Raw genomic sequence first — 19,931 nt, forward strand, 5'->3', positions numbered from 1 at the left:
ATGGAGTTCCAGCCTCAATTAGATCCATCATTATTGAATGGTGGAGCACCTTCAAATGGTATATGTCTATTTGTGTTATGCTGCTTAACGCATAAAGATTTTTCTGGTTATGACTGGAGGAGAGATTTCTGAAGCTTCAAGTATGTAGCTGGAGTTTGATTTGAAATCATGACTTTTTGTAACTGGAGTAATTTGTTGGAATGACTTCCATTTCTATAGTGCCTTTTAAAATCTCTTTGGGGAAAGGGAAGCATGTAAAGCAATATGGGGAAAAACATAGATCAAAGTTGATTTTAGAAGTTTGGAAGATGAGAGATGTAGCAAAGCTTGGAATTTCAGCAAATCTGATTTGAGGAGCTGCCTTGATATAGAACAAGGAGACTGAAACATGGACGTGTAAGGTTGGGGAATGTTGTAGAGCCAGGGTGGGTGAATTTTTGCAGGGATATGTCAGTAACAAACTTCTGTTGAAGATGGGGAAGGGTGGAATCAGGGAAATGGAAGTGATGGGCTCTGATGCAGAGTAATAGTCAAAATATGCAGGAAAAAAGGTTGGGCCTATATTAATTGGAGTTTGAAACCTGTTGAATTTTGTGGGAGCTTGACAGGGTAGATTTTGAGGAGGGGAAGGTTAAGCTACACGTGTAGTGGCATGCCAAATTTAAATGGTTGTACTTTGAAATGCGTGGTGAATAGAGAGGTGACAGCATATGGGGGAAAATTTTTAAAGTCAGTTGTATAAAAGCTGCTGTCCAGGTGGCAAAATGGATAAGACAAGAATTAATGGGCACAGCTTTGAGGTTTCAATTTCCATGAATTTAAATATTTTTCCCTATTAAAACAGTTGTTTCTGGTATCTCAAATTCCATATGCGATCAAGACAGCCATTCATCTCCTAGGAATCATTGCTGATAAAGGGATAAATGCAATTTCTCCAACTGGCAAATTGAGAATTGGAAATCCTATTAAGGCAGCATGTTAGTTTCCTATTAACATAAAGTTTTCTCAATTTTTAAATACCAGTAAGTTGTGATACTGTTAATTTCTCAGCTCTTACTGCCAGTAGATCAAAGCCATAGCAAGAAGTTGCCATTCTGGCTGTCAGTACAATCAGGTCTTGAGTGATTTTAACAATGAGGCAACCTGAGACTAGTGTATGTTCTTCAGTGATGCACTCTATTGCCTATCCTTCAAGAAAATTGAAGTTGTCTGGAAATGTAAGTGAATCGGCATTTGATATCGTAATCGTTGTTTAGTCACAGTACCAATTAAAGTGGATGTAATTAATTGCCTTTGGGTGGATCTGGTTTATTGCAGTCTTCAGCAATCAGCACTTGCTCCAATGCTGAGTGATTATAGAATCCCTTTTAAAACCAACTCCCCAGTTAAGTGAGCTGCACCCCCAGCAAAATGAGGCTAGCCATTATGTCCAACTGCTCAATACTGCATCTTCACTTTGGTCTCTTAGACAAGTTTCTATCCTGTAAACCATTTTATGTAAATGGAGTTCCAGTATCAGCACCTTTTCCTGCCTTGCCTACCAACCTTTGCTGTCATCTACTTGGTCACAAACTAACTCAGTACTTCCATTGTCTATCCCATGGGTGTGGAGCTTGTGAACAGATCTGCTGTGCAGAACCTGACAGATTTTGCCCTGAAATCCAGATAGTGTCAACTGCTTCATCCAAAAGACCCATGTTGAGTCTCTAATCAGACCCTGCCCTTTCTGATCATCCCTTATGTTGTCTTAATAAAAATCTTCATGCATTTAAAGTAACAATTTCAATGAGCTTTATAAGAGATTGTATGGAAATTTGCAATTTTCTCGACTAATTCCATCAATAGTCAGCTTGGAGGCTGGCTTTGATTTCTAAAATGCCTAGTCTTACAATGAAGGTTTTAAGATTGCACATTCAGGTTTTTGTTGAAACAAGTCATAACTTGGCAATTCTGAGTTTAAAGGTTCACATCCCTCTGTACCTTTTTTGCTCCTAATATAATATTCTCTCCATTTGCACATTTGGTTTCTTGACATTTGCCCACTTATAGACTGTATCTTCTTGAAGTCTTCTGGTTGCTTCCCTTCTGCATTTTAGTTATTCTGTTGAGACCTCTGAGTAGTAAACTATCTCAACCTATAAAACATCCTTTAAATGCTTTTTTTCCAATCCTATTTGATTCTTTTCTTGCATTTTATCACATCAAATTCTACTCTTGAAATTTTCTTATAGATTTGATATTTTAAAACTAATAAAGAAGCAATGAATAAGGGGATTACAAAGAAGCTCCCTCACTTGAATTTGGCTTATTACTTTTGCATTATGAGCATTCAATGTTGACTTGTCCCTTTTGGGTTTTAATAATTTTGGAGTACTTCAATAAATTACTCAGCTAAGACTTGTGCAAAGTAAGTCAGTCTGTTAGGGACATTAAAATCTCCATGATTCTACTCTGTGTAACTAGTATACTCCTAATTTTTCCCTTTATCCTCCAGCTCAGCCCAATTTCAGTTCATGCTTCCAAGCTGTAGGTTGCACATCACTAGGCTAATGAGGCTTTTATTAGGATGCTACCAGGACTTGATGGTTTCCATTATAAGGAGAAACTGGCTAGACAAACATTTTCTTTCCCTCTGGTGTGTAGAAGGCTTGGGGGTAATCTTATAGGGGCCTATAAAATGAGGGGCATACATCCACTAGATAGTCAATATCTTTTCCTAAGATAGGGGAGTGTAAAACTAAAGGACATAAGTTTAAGGTGAGAGGGAAGAGAGACAAAAGGGCCCAGAGGGGCAATTTTTTTCATGGTAATAAATGTCTGGAACAAGCTGTGCAGAGGTGGTAGTAAGAGGCTGGTACAATTTTGTCTTCAAGTGTTTAGGCAGTTACATGAGTGTGGGCAATTAGGACTAAGTGGTTTTAAAGGCACAGCATGGACAAGTTGGGCTGTAGGATCTGTTTCCATGCTGTAAACATCTATGACTGAGTAGGCCACATGAGTGATCCTCCATCTCTTCCAACTTGGGCTGCAAGTTTGAAATCAGGCTTGATATGTGAATAAGATTAAATGCATTGAATAATAGTTTTAGAAAATGTTTAATCATATTAATGAAACTATCAAATGTTAAAAACAAAAAACCTTTACACTTTGGATAGAGGGAGCACATGGTTCTCAAGTCAATGTTGTGTGCGATCAACATGCTCCTCATTTCACTTGCCCTTGCTTTACACGTATATCACTTCAGTCTTAGCAGTAGGAAAAATACTACAGACAGAAATCAGCAGAATGTGGTAACTCTGCACATGGACAATGGTCAGCAAAATGTATGCAGGCTGCATGTGGCCCCCAGGTGCCATCAATCTGTTTTTTTTCCTCCCTTCATGAGAACTGCAGTTTGCTACTCCTATAACCAAGTTTCAATATTTATTGGTTCCCTATTTGGTATCATTCTAATCTACTCATTTTTTTGGCAACTGGTATTCACGTAAATACATTGTGCTATGGTTAATCTTTCTTGGAATTGATCTACACCAGTGATTTACAATCTAGTCTACTGAGTGGGCCGCATGAGTGATCATCTTCCTTCTCAGTGGGCTGCAAAGTTGAAGTCTGCAATGTGCACTAACCACGACAGTTATGATTTAATACATGCTGAATATTTCAGTGAGTTACAGAAAATGCTAAATCATATATATTAATAGAACTGTCAACTTCAAATGGGAGAAATATTTGCACTCAGTTTGCATATTATTTGCATTTATCAAAGCTAGTACCAGCTACAACTAACTTATACATTTCTTACAGATGTGCATTAAAAATGGTAATAAAACATGAATATTTAATAAACCTACTGTCAAACCTTGGCTGTTATTAGAAACTAAATACGCTTCACAATTTATTGGTAACTAAGGTTTTCTTAAAGATAAATTTTTAGTCTTGCTCTTTCTTGGGCCCTTTTTTATCCCTGCCCTGCTTTCATTTTGCAAACTTGCAATCAGAACCCTGATGGTTGCACAGAGCCCACTCCAGTCAAAGTTTGCCCACCACTGATCTGCTCCTTCTCCATTTCATTCCTTTCCAGCTGTTCCTCCAGATTAATATGCCTCTGTTTAGGTGAAACTATCTAGGAGATACTGCCCTTCCCTTAATCAAAAGTTGGCCTAATGCTGGGATTTTGAAACTTTCTTCTGAACCTTATGTTGAGTTAAGCATTAACATAATGTTTCTGTGTGGTTGTCCAGTCGCAAAGTAGGATATATCTTGAGGTTATTACTTTGTAAATCCTCCACTCCAATTCTTTCCCAAGTTTCTGAATTTATTTTAATTCCTCCCATTTTTCATAGAATTCCTGCAGTATGGAAAGAGGCCATTTGGCCTATTGAGTCTGCACCAACCACAATCCCACCCAGGCCATATCCCCATAGCCTCATGCATTTGCCATAGTTAGTCCCCCTAACACTAAGGGGCAATTTAGCATGACTAATCCACCTAACTCCACATCTTTGGACTGTGGGAGGAAACCGGAGCATCCAGAGGAAACCCCCCACAGACATGGGGAGAACATGCAAACTCCACACTGAGCCAAGCCAGAAATTGAACCTGGGTACCTGGCACTGAGGCAGCAGTGCTTGCCACTGCCACCGTGCTGTGCTTATATGGTCAATAATCTCTAGGTTCTCATCACTCATTTGATCAAATCCTGCTATTTAAGAAGAAACTCTCCATTTTAGGAGAATCAATCTGCCATTCATTCTTATAGTAATTTCCAGATAAAGAATAAAAGTTTTAAAGAGGAAAAGTCAATGTTACAAAGCGGGGGTGTGATTTGCCACAATTGAACTGGAAATAGCACTTGAAATCCAAGTCAGAGCAGTGGACAGCATTCAGAAATGAAGATTCTGAGCAAATACTTACCAATTAGTGAAATGGTGGGTCCCTCTAAACTCATGATCATACTCAATTGTCCACACGTGATTTGAAGTTAGCCATTGCTACATAGTGGGGGATGAAAGGTGGCTGCTCACATCTGTTTCTGCACTTCATTTTGCGTCAAGGACAATTGAATTGAGATTTGCTAAATAACCAGATAATAGGTGTAAATTCATGAGTGGTCTTGCATTTTGACAGGCTTTTCAAGAGGGGATTTTCCACCCATGGATATTTATATTTTAATAACTTCCCAGAAGCGTATTGAAACTTAATTCTTGTCCATTCAGAAATCACTTGACCTTTGACCATCTTTGCAGCATATTGTAATTGTTAAAAGGAAAAATCAAAAGCTTCACATTGAAAAGTCCATATCCATGTTGGGAATAGGATACATCTTTACTGGGCATGACAATTCTTCATATTGGTTTCAAAAACAAAATGCATTTTCTACATACTGACACCTTTGCTCAGTTCCAAACTCTTAAGAGAATTAAAACTAGGGAAATTTCACAGCAACTCTACTGCAGTATTAATGTAAATCTTTTAAACATTTACACCCATCCTTTCTTGGAGGAATTTGTGTTTTAGAGGTGTCTTTAGTCATTATGTCCCCAATCCATTTGTTAGAGGGCAAAGGCCTTGCATTCTTTGATAGGAGGCTAAATCAATGAAAACTGGGGACAAATTAATATTGTAGCTGAGGAACAGGAAATCCTTGGTCTAGAACATAATTAATCACACTTCCAAATCTGAAAGATAAGGGATTCATTTATAGAAGGTCTTAGTGGTATTTTGAGTTAACTTACCATTTCATCACTATTGCTATCTCAGTAATGGGGATATGGAACTTGCTACTGCAAGGAGTGGTTAAGACATAGCTAACTTCTCAATAGCATCTATGCTATGTACATATTGGAGAAAGGAATAGAGGATATGTTGTGGTGAAATGTACAGTGAGATTGTGGACTGTAAATACTGGCATAGGCCCATTGGACCAAATTGGTCTACTTCTGTATTATAATTATATGTAATCATTATTATACTGCTTTCATGGCACTGCCTAGTTCTTTATATTGGAGTTCAAGGAATTTTACCTAGTGGCCTTGGTAGTTCACAAATTTTTAAATCTTCCATTCATCCTTCATTAGGTGTGGCCAACAAATACCTGGCTTGCTGAGCAAGGCACTTAGTTTGTTCTGGATTCATTCTGACTTTTGCAAATGGCCTATGCCACATATTCCAAGCATAGTATGACACACAGCCCTAACTTCATGGCACAATCTAGGGCTATTTGGATCTTGAGGTGTTAAATAGAGAATTTCCACAGGGGTCAGTGACCGTATTTGTGGTTTCTAGTCATGCTATCCATATTAACTGTAGCTGAGAGCTGGTCTTTTGGTAGCAGTTAGTTACTGGATTTTGGCCTGATTTGAGCATTATAGGCTAGGCTATAATTGCTCATTGCCAGTTGCTGAGGTAGGTGAGACCTGCTGCCTTGAACTAGTGCAGTCTAATGAAATATACCCACAGTACTCTTACAAAGACAATGGGAGGATTACTTATAGATTATGCATATATAGTAGAAAAAAACTGAATGGTGTTTTGGGGATGAGAGGCTATGGATAGGGCTTGATTGTACTCTTTGGATGTGGTGATTGTTGCTGTTGTGAATGTCATTCTGGCTTTTGTTCTGGATTTTTGGGAAGAAGTTAGGGATGGGGCCTGGTTGTGCACACTGGGATAACATGTCCTTGCTATTAAGTAGTTGAGTAGCTCTGGAGTTCTGTCTCAAGCTTGAGTGTGTGGAATCTTAGGGATAAGTATGTTTGAGTTAACTGGCTATATTTGTGAGCCTATACTGGATCGGTATGTAAAGAGTTTAGTGAGCAGGTTGGCGGAGAAGGAAATTCAGCACTCCTCTCATTTTGAGCTGAAAGTCAGAAACTCAGTTGACTAGTTGTCACAAGATCTTTAATCCTGCTAGCCAGCATGATTAATTGAATGCAAGTACAGTGAACATTTTCTTACTGCTTTGCCTCTCCAAGTTGGGAATAGTGCAGTGTGAATATTTGGCTGCAGTGTTAAGTGGGGGATGTTGGATGGAAGTGCAGGTGCCACATTTACTTTTCTAGGATGCTAAGTGTTTTCTGGCCATTGTTTAAGTGGTTACTTTGTCCTAATGCTCAGCTTGTGCAGCAGTGTCCAATATGGAAGGAGTGAAAAGTGCAAAGCGCCCAATCTGTATGGGGAGGGGTGGGGGGAGGAGAATTAGGCTGACTGATACAGAACTAGTATATTAAGAATTGACTGCAAATAGTATTAGAGTAAACTGGAATTAATGTATTTGTATAGGGCTTTATCACATTTAGTGAATGCCTCAGAAAAAACTCTGCACTCAAAAACAAAACAGGAGTAGTCACTAGTGTCTAAGTAGAGTTGGCAGCCATTTGTCCCAAATTGCCACTAATCTGTGTGGTTGTGGGCATGGTGTGGGGCCCATTTTGCACCCATCTGAACAGGCTGGTGATTCAATCTCTGGTCCAAAAGCTGGAACTTGGTGCAAGAATATTGGCTGATGTATAATAAATTGGAACTTGATGCAAGTCATTGGAACAGTAATTTTTTTCAGGGGCGCAAGGGAAGTAGAAGATTTTATAGCAGGTTGAGAAATCTTTGGAGATAACATTTGATTCTTTTTGTATTTCTAAATCAACGGTAAACAATTGTATTTGCATTGTTAACATAATCTCAAGGCATTTGATGGACAATTTTCAAATGCTGGACTATAAAAGATGTAAATCTTTTGAAAACTAGAAAGTGCTGAGAAAGAAAACATTAGTTCTTTTCTATAAATGATGCTTTAAATCTACATTCTTGTAGAAAAGCACAGGATCAGTGAATTGGGTTAAAAGTAGATAATGGAATCCCTACAGTGCAGAAAGACTATTCAGTTCATCAAATCTGCACCAACTCTTCAACAGAGCATCCAGCCTTCTAATTCCATATGTTTACCCACTCATCCTCCTAGCCTACCCACCTTTGGACACCTAAGGGGCAATTGAACATGGCCAATTTGCCTAGCTTGCACATCTTTGGGATGAAACTGGTGTACCCTGAGGAATTCCATGCAGACAAAAGAAGGATTGTTGAAACTCCAGGCTGAAGTCAAACCTAGGTTCCTGGTGCTGAGACACCAGTCTTGGAGACTTTAGGGGCAGTACAGTGATAGACTGAATAAAATCTATACCGAAGGCTGATTTGGAGCCCAGAATGAATTTGCTCTTCATGCCCCTATCTCTTTCCCAGTTGTTGTTAATGATACAATGACACCAGTTAGGTCTAATGTTAAGAGTTGGAACCTTCTGTGGTTTCTATGTCTAAAAATATAATTCCACACCCTCAACAATCTACATTGTTCTAAATATTTTTGCATTTAAGTTTTGGATCCACAACCCTTGAGGTTATTCAAATATTAAACAAATGTTAACACCACTTGTACATTTCCTTTAACATAATGAAGCATCCCAAAATGTTTCATAGGAGCATTTGATAAAACCAATATGGCACTAAACCACAAAAATATTAGGTCAGGTGATGAAAGCATGGTCAGAGGTGGATTTTAGGTATGAGGAAAGGGAGGCAGAGGGATGTGGAGATGAGAAGCGGTGGCCACCAGTAGTAAATTGGTATAATCAGCCATGCTTGACCAGGAAATGGTGTTGATCAGAGAGCATGATAGATGAACAGGACTCTGCAAGTTTGGATACAGGCAGCAGTTTTAAACAACATCAAATTTCCAGAAGGTACAATGTGAGACAGCCGCCAGAAGTTCACTTCAATAGTCAAGCTTAAAGATAAAGGCATGACTTAAGTGTTTCAGCAGCAGATGAGCTAAGATGGTTGAAGTCAGGTGATATTATGTAAGTGTAAATAGATGGTCTTATTGATGGCACAAAGGAGGTTGGAATCTTGCCTTGGGGTCAAATACCAATCACTAGTTTTAAACGATGCTTCCTGGGGAGGGATGGAGTTAGTCATTAGGAAATGGAGTCTGGCATGGGGATGAAAATCGATGGCTTCATTCATTTACTTAATTTCTATTCTGGTACTAGATGTTGAGTAAACAGCCTCTTTTGGCAGTAGCAAAAGTCAAGCGAGCTGATGGTAAGGTAGAGTTCGGTATTGTCTATATACATATTAAAAACAAACCTTCTAAATTGCCCCACAACATGCAGATGAGAAATAGGAAAGGGCCAAAAATCCTAAGGGGATTCCATAGGAGCAGGAAGAGAAACCATTGCCAGAGATACCCTGGCTACAGTTAGATGAAAATTGAACGAAGTGAAAGCTGTCCCACCCAGCTAGGTGATGGAGAGAAAATAGTGTGGTCAGCTGTATCATTTGGAATGCCATTTAACTTGGATAGATGTAAAACAAGATTTAAATCCTTCCCTTAACAACAATGCTTGTATAATTTGTACACTTTTATCTTGGAAGTGAAATTGGATCTGTTTGCATTAAGCTTGTGAAGGCATCTACTGGGGACTGAGGAAAATGATAAGCCATTGTTTGCAATAGTATTGTAATATGTTGCTTCCAAGAACAGCCTCACCTTTCTAAGTAACAGCTGGGCAATACTGTTTTTTAATTCTCTTCGCTCACTTGGTAGCTCGATGGGATTGTTGAATGTTAAACTCTTTGACAATTCTAACCTGGGGGGGGGCATATTTACCTGGTGCTATCCCTATCACTGTAGAAAAGTTGTAATGTTTTAATAGCAGGTTCATTGGGACTGACTCAGTGGTGCACATACACCTTGGTGCAAGTAAGAGACTAGAGGGAAATGTATTAACAATGGGAAATGTTGCCATTGCAGAGGTAAGTAGATTAGAACAAAGATAATCAGAGGGCTGACTTGAAAGAAAGATCTATCCCATGCATAGAACTAAAATAGATTCAGTGTTGGATACAATGAATTCAAATAGGACAATTGTTTAATGATCAGTGTGGTCAGTTTGCTTAGCTAAAGTCAAGAGGAAAAAGTAAAGATTGTGCTTTGTTCAGTGGTTGGTGTGGGATGCACAGAAGTTGCCAGTTTACGTTTTTGAATTGTATTGAAAAAATAGTTGCTGCTTTAAAATGTTCACATTGTGCTGCCTAGAGTGCTGACGGTATTGTATTTGAACAGAAATTATTCATTCAACTTCTAATTGATTTCTAATAAATTACTCCCTTTATTGGACTATTCTAGCAAGCTAGAAGCCAAACATTTGATCAAAATGTTTATTTTTCAGTGACGGATGATAGCAAGCTAAAAAGTGAAAAACTGTGGCATTTAACCTGGTCCTTCCTGCAGCAGGTGAGAACATTTGCAATGTGCTGAAACTGAGAGTTTCCTGGAAGGCTGTTATGTAAAGGGCTAACTTGATGAAGACCATTGCTATGAACCCATGGGATTTCCATCAGCTCTTACACAAGCTGCAAAAGCTGTTATCTGATCTGTTGATCAATCCAAATGGACTCCCCGCCCTTAAGATTTTTTGCCAATGATTTTAAATCTGATCTTTTTAGTAACTGATTCACCCACAGGATGGAATAGTTTTTCTTAACATCCAAGATCACTTCTAAACCTCTATTCCAAGGAGAATTTAACTTTTCCATCTCTGAAATCCCTCATTTCTGATAAACCTCTTCTAATGACTTAGAGGTGGTACAGATATTTCCTGAAGCATGGTCCCAGAATTGCCCTAATTAATGATTTTTTTAAAGATGCTGAAAATTGAGACATATTGCCAAAACTTGTCTTGTACTCATCAAGATAAAGGTAAGACTGCCCAATTTCAGACTCTTGCAACAATTTATGCTAGTGGAAAAAGATGCCAATTGGTAAGTTGACTCCAGTTCAGGCATTATCATTTTTAAAAAGTAATGGAATTACATAGGCTCCCTTTACTTCAAGTAACAGCGCATGGGTCCCTGCATATGAATGTATGTCACTTCGATTAAGAGAGCCACAATACAGTCTATAATACAGTATTATAGTTATTGGCGTATTCGGGATTGATGAAGTGCTCCCCAATCAGAATCACACCTTACAGCTGATGTTTTGTTTCACGAATGTGACCTGGTTTGAGTGCGGCCTATACTCTGCATGTTACAAATAAGAATCTGCTATTTGATTTGAATCAAATCAGAAAATGGTTGGGGTGTACAGCCTTTACAGTGGCACTATAGTTCATACATCGTTGCTCAGTTGTGTAGTAGATAATGTCTTTTTAGACAAACAGCATGCTGTTAGTGAAAAATACCATTTGGGTAGCCACTGCATTGTAGCAATGTGAAAATGGCTTGCTTAACCATAAAATTGAGTTTCACGCAGATATAGAGCGCATCAAAACAATTCTGTGGGACAATAGCTATCCTAATCACTCAGGCCCAGTTTCTGCTATACACAGTGAACAATGAGTGCCACTTTCAGAACTAAAGACTCAATCAATCTTGAATTATCTTGGAAAGGCAAAGTAGCTCAAAATATTTTAGAAGGCTGTAGTTCCCTTTTTTGAATTGCATTGTAACTTTTATATCTCCTATCTGGCAGTACTCCTGAATACTACAAGAACTTTTTGAACTGTGACTCTAGTATTTATATTGTCAACCTTTGGTGCATTCTTTTGGACCAGGTGACTTAGAAACTTTCAGAAATGCCAATTGATGGTTTCTACTAGGTTTTGTCTTTGGGCAGAGTGCGAGAGTTATCCTGAAGGAGGGGGGGGGGTCCTTGAGCCAAGGCAGCTCTTCTGCCCCTTTTCGTTTTGGCTTTAATCACTTGCAGCAGAGTTTGTGCAGTCAGTTTTCAACTGTTCCAGCTTATTGGATGAGGTGCTGCCACATGACATAGTTAGTGGCAATACCCTTTTCAATGATACCTTCAAAGTATCCATAAAATGTTTTGTTGTCCTTGATGGTGCCAATCTTCAGTTGTGAAAAGTTGATTTGCTTCAGAAGCCAGATATTTGCCATGTGAATGCAATGTCCAGACCAACAGAACTGATTTGTTGCATGATTACGATAGGAATTGGCTCTAAGAATACTGGAGCTTATTTGCCAGTATGTGATCCTGCAGAAATGCTGGTGATGGAAAATTTCCTGTCAAAGGTTAGTTAACCACAAAGCCTTTTGGAAAGTCCATCTGCAACTTGGATATGGTGGTATTATCCTGGACAATTGAAGACAGCCTTTATATCTGGACAATGATCTAGTAAGGCTGTTAGATTGCACCAACTCCCTTCACTGTCTACCTCTGCCTGGTCATGGAGTTCATTCGCAATTTACTTCCATGGGGGTCATGAGACTCAACAGGAAGTATTTCAACCTCAGGTGGTTCAGCGCAAAGTTGAAAGTGACCTTCCAGCATTTGCACAACTTATGTTGATGGTACAGTTGTGATTTGTGCTGCAAGCGACATTCTGACCACCTTCAACACCACAAAAAAAGGTAGAGGTGCCTTTGGTAAGTGACCCCTCCACCATATGGAAAATTGGCAGTCTTTGGCATTTTATGATCACTGTCAAAAAGACTCAAGTTGTGCAATTTTTAGGCTGCATTTGCACAGCTTGGATTACCTGTGGTGACATTTTAGGAAAAGGAGCTACTGAGATGTTGAACTGTTCAGTAACTTCTATAGTCTTTGCAAAAATTACAATGGCTAAAGGTTTAGGTGCTTGTCTGAGGAAGGCTGGTGAGTAGTTTGGGTTTTGCTGATGAGAGATCAAACTTTTTTGTAGCGTTGAGGTTGAAGGTGGTCTGAATCACGCTTACAGCACAAACCACAACTGTACCATCAGCACAAGTTTGTGTGCTGGAACATCACCATCAACTTTGCTTCCAAACCTGTTTGATGTTGGCATACTTCCTGTCAAGTCAACTTGTGACCCCATGGGAATAGGTTGTGAATGAACTGTGACCAGGCTGAGGTAGATAGTGAAGAGAGTTGGTGCAATCAAATAGCCTTACTAGACTGTCCAGATACAAAAGGGCTCTGACTCCAACTGTCCAGGATAATGCCAGTATGTCCAAGTCTCTGGACCTTCCGAAAGGCTTCATGGTTAATTGACCTTTGACAGAACAAATAAAAGCCATGTAAAGCTCTTTGGGCTGAAGAAAAGTACCTGGATTAATGCAAAGTTGCAAATGTCTGACTTCCCTTGGATGGCAGGAAGCTATGTTGGGCTGACAGGTCGAACGCAGTTAAGTTGATTTGTGTGAATCTTTCAAAATGAACAGAAATGATGTGCCCCTATAGTTCCCACAAAAGAACTGAAACTATTATGGTATTTCAGAAGGTGGCCAGTCTTTAAAGGTTTTGAGTTTGAGAGAATTCATGACCACTGGCTTTTTAGATATCTGCAGGATTGTTGCTATCTATGGTTAGCATTATTCAACTTAAGTGTTGACAGCAATCACAAAATTTGACCTTCAAACTGAGGGATTGTGTGATACTGTTGACTCCTGATTTGAGGCTCTGGTAGTGCTGCTTTCTAGCCTGGTGGATGGCTGTGTCATCTTTAAGAATGTTGCTGACTTCCATTTAGAAAAGAAGGGGCCATTCATTTTTTTGTCCATGACTAGTTTTGGTGATAAACTGCACCTTCATCCATTTCTATGTAGCATTGGATTTCACTGGCCTTCTTTACCCACCACTTCATCTTGATGAAGAGATTGAAGTTGATTTTTTCCAGTACAAATGTGCAAAATCTTTAACCAAATACCATTGAGTACTGAAATCTGCCTAATATATTTAGAAATTAATGAATGCTTATCTAAAGCACCATTCTGCTGCAAGAAGCTATGATGTCCTAAGATATTGAATGGAGTTTTCTTTAATTGCAAATGCCAAGTTTGGTGGAACTTTGCAGCAAGGTCCCACAGGTGCTCTGTACATGATTTTTTTGATTAGCGATCAGAGGAGATGCATTGAAGCAGACTGTGATTGAGAAAAGGCTGAATCCCATGTGATGGACAGCAGCTAACTGCTGGATTAGCTCAGTCAGCAGCTATTCTAGGTTCACTCATGGATTCCAAAACACAATCTTCAAAAGATCAGAAACTAGGCCCTTACTAGCAATTAGAATATTGCAGTTCACTTTGATTTAGTGGTCCTGACCCAGCTTGCCATCGTTGATTCATTAATTGGTGACCCAGCTGTGTGGGTAAGAGTTAGGAGGAGGAAAGATCTTGCAACTTCTAGATGTGAGTTTCAACTTCAAATGCTTGGATGAAAATGATTAAGTATTTCTGCTTGATCATTTCATATCACAAAATTCCAAGAGAGACTTTTGAGTGTTGACATGGATTTATTTACTTGGCATTTTATACAGCCCTAAAATACAGTAGGAATAATTTGTCCAATTCCTTTGTTCTCCCCAAAATCTTTTCCCCACTTATTTCAGGACTTTTACAGCAAAACCAGTTAAATAAGATGGTCCTTTTTACCAATTCTGAGTCTCGGAAATGATTTTTCACGTGGAATCCAGTGTATACAGTCAAGTTGTCAGATGCAACATTAATTTAGGTATTTGCTGGAGACTTCTGCATTTAATTGATCCCCTCGAGGCATCTTTGTGCAATTCTTAATTATTGCTTCTTGGCAAAATGAGCTTTGGCTGTTTGTTAGACGTAGATTAGGCTACACATGACTAGACAAAGTTCATTCTGCATCAGATCAAAGTTTTTCTTTGAGTACTCTTTGCAATTTTAATTCCTTATTACCATAAGTTTCTTTCAACAGTCTGAAAGACATGTTGGGTACGTTAGCTGTGCTAAATTCTCCCTCGAGTGTACTCGAGCAGGTGCTGAAGTATGGCAACTAGAGGACTTTCACAGTAACTTCATTGCAGTGTTAATTTAAGCCTACTTGTGGTAAATGTAAATTTTCTCTATGACTACATCAAGTAAACATTATCTTCTGTATTTGAATTTTATTTTTAGGGTTTCCTTTAGACAAAATTGAATGTTTGCATTTAGCACTTATGTGATGACATATAGCAGCAGCTCATCCGATCGTGAGCCAATGATTAATTAGGTCAGAATAGTATGCATACTATGCTAGACAACTTATTTTGAAAATTAATGCCTTTATTTGGCAACACGTGGCTCATGCAATTTATCAGATTCATTGATTTCCATTTCATTGCAAATAATATCAGGCCTAACATTTTTTAGGTAAGTTAGTAAAAGACCAGAGAATCTGCATGGTTCTCTTATTTCTTGTTGCCCCCTGAGTCCCGACCCCCCACTCATGGCTAAATTGAAATGTGGTAAACCTTCTCTCCACTGGCTAGTGTTCCTGTTTTCAGTATGTGGGTCCTTTGGGCCTGCCCCGGCCTCTTTACTGGGTTTCTGATCACACTTTCTTTTCGACTTTTCCCCAGTCCCAGAGGATGTTGAAAGCTTGACCTTGAACAGGTTATCGCAGTCCTGGAAAATGTTGAATGCTTTGAATGGATTGTCTTGCAAGAAAATTGCTCCAGCTCCTCATGTTTGGTTAGCTTCCTCCTACCATTGCTGCTGCTCCAGTCATAGCTTTGTCTCTGAAAGAGCAGCAAGCAAGGGAGCATGTCATTGGAGGCACTGGAAGAGACAGTGATTTAATGGGTAGCTCCTCGGATTTTGCTTAGTGCACTCAGTTGCTGCTGCTCCATTTAAAATTACGTTTTGCCACTCCCTACACCTATAACCTCAATTCTTCATGCCTAGACTGCAGGGACTATGCTGTATGGATTGGAAGTGTGCTGCCTTGAATTTGTCACTTTGGTCTTTTTCACAGGCTACTAGTTTTTGGGGTGAATTCACTCACTGCCTCAATTTATTCTGAATCCTGTTCAGCCTACTATTTGTGCAATTCCTAAAATAGTTAAACCTTGCAGTTTCAAATATTCCAAATTAACATAACGTACCTACCCTGTTGCTGCCTCATCAATTTCCTGTATCCTTCCTTTTCTTTTTCTTGTTACCTCCAAATTTGTAGCCATCTTTCCCAGAACACTAGGTTTAACTCAGGTTTCTGCAACTGTAATTGCCTTTTGAAGGTGTTGGTAGGATGCCTTGGACCATTTTGTGCATGATGGAGAGTTCCAGGTTTTTGACCAGCAATGATGAAGGAATGGAGAATGAGTTGGAAGGCAACTAGTAGGTGGTTATGTGGCCATGCATTTACTGCCCTTTTTCCAGTTGGTAGAGGTCACAGGTTTGCATGTGCAGTCAAAGGAACTTTTGAGTTGCTACAGTACGTTTGTAGATAGTACTCACTGTCAGTCATAGAGTAGATATTGAAGTTGGTGTATAGGGTGCCAGTCGAGCAGGCAGTTTTGTCTTGGATGGTGAATTCCTTGAATATTGGAGTTGCAGTCATCCAGGCAAGTGGAGTGTATTCCATCACATTCCTGATTTCTACTTTGTAGATAAGCTTTGGGGAGGCAGGAGATGCATTACTCTGCAGAGTTCCCAGCCTGACTCACCCTTAGCTGCTATTTACATAGCTGGTTCAGTTCAATCTAGGGGTTACCCCTGCCCCCCAGAATGTTTGTTTTTGTGATTCAGTGGTAATATTGTCATGGGGTAATGGTTGGATTCTCCCTCATTCTGACCTCTTTAAAATTGTGGATGTTGCAATGTTGATCACTATTTGTGACTATCTTCATCTGTTTGGGCCTTGTGTCCTAGAATTCCCTTTAAACTTCACTCCTGTCTTGTTTTCCTCCTTTATAAGGCACTCCTTAAAATACCTCTGACCAAGCTTTTGGTCATTTATAATGCTCCCGCGAAGCACCTTTTTTTTACACAAAAGGCAATATATAAATACAATAATTTCTAGTGTTAATAAACCTATTCTCCCATTCCATCTCAGCCTTTCAGCATAAATTCCTATCCCATTTTCTAATGTACTTAACTAGTTTCCATTTAAAAGACCCATGTTCTTTGCCTCATCACTGATTGTGGTGCCAAGTTCCACGTAAAGTTATTTTAGTTTCAATTTTTCCAGTGTTTCTATTTCATGTAAATATTTTCAGAATTTCCTGTGTTTTTGTTCCCCTCCTCCATATTGACACCGAAAACTTCCACAGTACTCCTGAAGCATGACCTGACCACGGTCTTAAAATGATTTTGGCATCTCCCCCCGCCTGCCGCCGCCACACACACACACACACACACACACACACACACACACACACACACACACACACACACACACACCCCCCCCCCCACTACTTCAGAATTTGGTATTCATAGAAATAAATCCATGTTTTGTTACCATTCTTAATTTCTTTTCTGATCTTTGATACTGCTTTCAAAGATATTTAGGGATACAAATGAACAACTTCTTTCTTAAATACTGCAGATGCTGGAAATCTGAAATATAAACAATGCTGGAAACACTCAGGTCTGGCAGCATCTGTGGCAAAACTGATGTTTCCATCCCATTGATTCTTCAGAATATCCATTCTTAAATTTAGCTGTATTTCCCAGTTTGGAAGCGTTATAAATTTTGTAGAATCGTAGGATAATATAGAACAGATTTGGCCCATTTAGTCTGTTTACTTATAGCACTGAGGTTTTTTAGTTAATCAGAGTCAGCATCTATTTGTAAAAGATCATAACTGACCGTGTTTTGCAAGTGTGAAAGGAGGAATGGCTATGGCAGCCATTTAGTCCGACGTCCAAAAGCGTTTAATAGCCCCTGTATTGAGACTGCTTGCTGAAGCTCATGGAAGTGAAGGCAAATTATTGGCCTAGTTAGGAAGTTGGCTAAGGGAAAGGTATCTTGAGGGTAACGAACAGCTCCAGTTGGCATGATGTGACTAGTGGTGACCCGCAAGGATTGAGTCCTCAACTATTCACTATTGAGGACTTGATGGGTTTTCTATAGTGATACAAAAAAATGGAAGCATAAAATTACAAGGAGAGATTGTACATCAAGTGAAAGGGCAAGACTGTGGCAAATGGATTTCAACATAGGTAAACATTTTTAAAAAATCATCTACCTTGGAGCTAAAATGGCTTTTAGAAGAAGCAAAAAGCTCATTGGTGGGAGGCCAAACACTGGTGGGGAGGTTTGTGGTGTGCTTGTCATTTTCTGTACCTGTTTGTGCTGACATTTATTGTATATAGGAATAAAATACAAGGGGTAGGATTGTGCTTCAATGATAGAACACCATGTTGGACCAGAACAGTGTGTTCTGCTGTCAGTGACATCACAAACACTATCTGCATGTGTAGGAAGTGCTCTCCCTGGTGTTGCAGCACAAATAAATATCCAAATTGCGTACTCTTCCTTCTATGATGGCAGGGCATCCCAAAATGCTTTGCAGCCAATAACAAATTTTTTGAAGTGCTGTCACTAATGTTGCAATTTGCACGAAATATTCGTGGCTGGTAATGGGTTAAAGTGAACAGTGCCATGCTAAATTTCAAACAAAGACTTCATTTTGACACACATGCCCTCATGCTTGTTCAAATATAGGAAACGATCAAATTACTTGGTTACAGGACATTGGATTCAATTTCAGTTGTAAAATTCAGCTATGATTTTCTGCCAGAGTTTGCATTTTTTGTTGCTTTTTCTTTCTATTTTGTGTTTTCAGGTTTGGGGGGTCCTTTTAGACTCCCTTTTGAAAACATCAAGCATTAGAAACTAAATGGAGCTGGAAATAAGCATCCAGCTATGAAATAATTTGCCACCTTTAAAAAGCTCTCCATTTCCCTTCTGGTTGTTAATTATCTTGCAGTCCAATCACCATTTTCCAATTCTGGATGATGATTAATAACCCTGGGTTAGGATAATGAAACAGTAATTTACTTTTTACCTTTGAAATTTGAGGTTTTGTTTTATTGATGAGAACAGAACTGTATAGAATGGCTGATATAAAACAGACCTGTCAACAGACAAATAGAATGAAATGTACTGCATCTGATGAATGTTTGACATTTGCAGCAAATTGGATTAGCAATGAAAAGATCTTTCAAAGAAACTACAACGAGTATGGCATTTATTTTCTTTCATGGGATGTGGGCTTTGCTGGCTAAGTCAGCATTTTTATTCCCCTTGAAATTGGTGAGCTGCTTTCTTGAATCACTGCAGTCCATGTGATGTAGATATTCCCACAAGGCTATTGGGGAAGAACTTTGAAGATTTTACCAACAACAGTCAAAGAACAAAAAGTTCCAAGTTACGATGGCATGTGTCTTGGAGGGATACTTGCATAGAGGTGGTGTTGCCCTTGTCCTTCTGCATGAGGAAATCATGGACCTAGAAAATGCTGTTGAAGGATGCTTGGTGAATTGCTCCAGTACATCTTGTAGCTGCTGCCATTGTGTCACTAGTGAAGGGAGCAGTTGTTGAAGGTGCTGGTGTATGGAGTGCCGATCAAGTGAGCTACTTTTGTCCTGGATGATATCAAGCTTCTTGAACTGCACTCATCCAGGCAAGTGGCGAGTATTCCATCTCACTTCTGCCTTGTGCTTTTGTAGGTGGTGAACCAGCTTTGGGGAGTCAGGAGGCAATTACACTTGTAGTTCATAGCCTTTGACTTCTCCTTGAAGCCACAGTATTCATATGATTGTTCCAGTTCAGTTTCAGGTCAAATAACCCTCAGGAAGGTGGGCGGACGGGCGGGGGGGGGGGGATGTGGGGGGGGGAGGATTCAATGATGGGAATGCCACTGAATACCATAGGCTGGGGGGGGAGGGAGTGTGTAAGCCATACTGTAGTTATTGGGCATCCTCATTCTACTTTAATTCAAGCAGATGGCATCTAGGCCCAGCTTGGACCCTACTTAATTGGACAGTTGCGCAATTTGTTTTGGAAGCTGATGCATTTAACCAATGAGTGCTAGTCTTTCAAATTACAAAGCCCAAAATATTAGTTTGGGGTGAATTTTAACAGGCTTATTTGGTAGCACAAGCCACAAGTTTTCAGAACATTGTCCCTTCAATTATGAACTGAA

The 19,931-nt window shown here is 39.4% G+C and overlaps 1 protein-coding gene across 4 annotated transcripts in view; it reads left to right on the forward strand.

Moving 5' to 3' along the window:
- LOC145346434 (ras-related protein Ral-A) overlaps positions 1-19,931 on the forward strand; it is a 75,207-nt gene that overhangs the window by 12,792 nt on the left and 42,484 nt on the right. The window contains exon 1 of one of the 4 annotated variants that reach the window (XM_080193622.1): positions 10,223-10,288. The exons of the other annotated variants lie outside the window; for them this stretch is intronic. The gene's annotated coding sequence lies outside the window, so the exon portion shown is untranslated. Of the gene's footprint in view, positions 1-10,222; positions 10,289-19,931 lie in introns of those variants that run through there. 4 annotated transcript variants of the gene reach the window in all.

This window comes from Carcharhinus amblyrhynchos, chromosome 8, assembly GCF_965287045.1.
Source record: "Carcharhinus amblyrhynchos chromosome 8, sCarAmb.v2.hapA, whole genome shotgun sequence".
Taxonomy (NCBI): Eukaryota; Metazoa; Chordata; class Chondrichthyes; order Carcharhiniformes; family Carcharhinidae; genus Carcharhinus; species Carcharhinus amblyrhynchos.